The sequence below is a fragment of the Grammomys surdaster genome, unplaced genomic scaffold (assembly GCF_004785775.1).
Source record: "Grammomys surdaster isolate TR1022 unplaced genomic scaffold, NIH_TR_1.0 125849, whole genome shotgun sequence".
Taxonomy (NCBI): Eukaryota; Metazoa; Chordata; class Mammalia; order Rodentia; family Muridae; genus Grammomys; species Grammomys surdaster.
The window spans coordinates 1459505-1460705 of record NW_021620675.1 but is presented as its reverse complement, the minus strand read 5'-3'; the positions used below and the strand labels follow the sequence as shown (position 1 = coordinate 1460705).

The 1201-nt window shown below is 45.5% G+C and overlaps 1 pseudogene; it reads left to right on the top strand.

Moving 5' to 3' along the window:
- The first annotated feature begins 653 nt into the window (after nt 1–653).
- LOC114640665 lies at nt 654–973 on the top strand (annotated as a pseudogene).
- Nucleotides 974–1201: the final 228 nt, after the last annotated feature.

The following is a 1201-nucleotide window of genomic DNA, read 5'->3' as shown; positions in this document are numbered from 1 at the left end:
CCTCACCTCACTGAACCATTTATAAAAACCTTTTCTTGTAAGGTGTGGCGCACGTGGTTTTGACCACAACACTAGGAAGGCAGAGGCAGATGGATCTCCAGGAGTTTGAGGCCAGCCTGATCTACATAGGGAGTTAGTTCTAGGACAGCCAAGGATACATAGTGAGAGCATCCTGTCTGAAAACAATAACAACAACAACAATCCCAAACTAACCAACCAACCAACCAACCAAACCCAAAACAATAACAAAACTTCCCTTTATATTGTGTATGTGTGTCCATGCAAGTATCCACAGAGGCCAGAAGATAGTGTTGGATCCCCTACAGCTAGAGTTACAGGCAGTTGTGACCTACTTGAGGTGGGTGCTGGGAAAGAAACTCAGGTCCTCTGGAAGAGTAGCATGTACCCCTAGCCTCTGAGCCATCTCTATTTATTAAAGGCATAAACACCATATTTGATTTTGAAACATCAGAAGGCCAGGCCACAATGAGTGCCTGCTGAAGTTGCTATTGGCCAGCAGTTCTGTGGAGACAGCGTGAAGGAGACAAAGCAGGGGCCGTTTCAGTCACAGTAAGAGAAGGATGTTATCCTCCTATAAGCTTCCGTTGCTGCTCTCTCCTCTCTCTTTCTGAGCTGATAGCGCTCCAGCCAACATGGTGAACATTCCTAAGACCCGCCGGACATTCTACAAGAAATGGGGATGCACCAACCCCACAAGGTGACCCAGTACAAGAAGGGCAAGGATTCTTTGTATGCCCAGGGAAAGCGGCGTTATGACAGGAGACAGAGTGGCTATGGTGGGCAGACCAAGCCTATTTTCCGCAAAAAGGCTAAAACTACAAAGAAGATAGTGCTGAGACTGGAGTGCGTCGAGTCCAACTTCAGATCTAAGAGGATGCTGTCTAGTAAGAGGTGCAAGCACTGTGAGCTGGGAGGCGACAAGAAGAGAAAGGGGCAAGTGATTCACTTCTAAGCCGATTTTATTATGAAGACAATAAAATCTTGACCTTTCACCCCCTTGGATTGCAGTTGGTCTTTGGGGAGGAAATAAATTAAAGCTTTCAGAAAAGAGAGACAGAGGTGGGGGGGGCGGGGAAGGAGGGATGTTATTACAACTGTAGGCTCTGGATGGCAATGACTGTCTTATTTTTTATAATTAGCATTTTTTCTGCATTTTAATCTTTTGTATCTTTTTAATTAA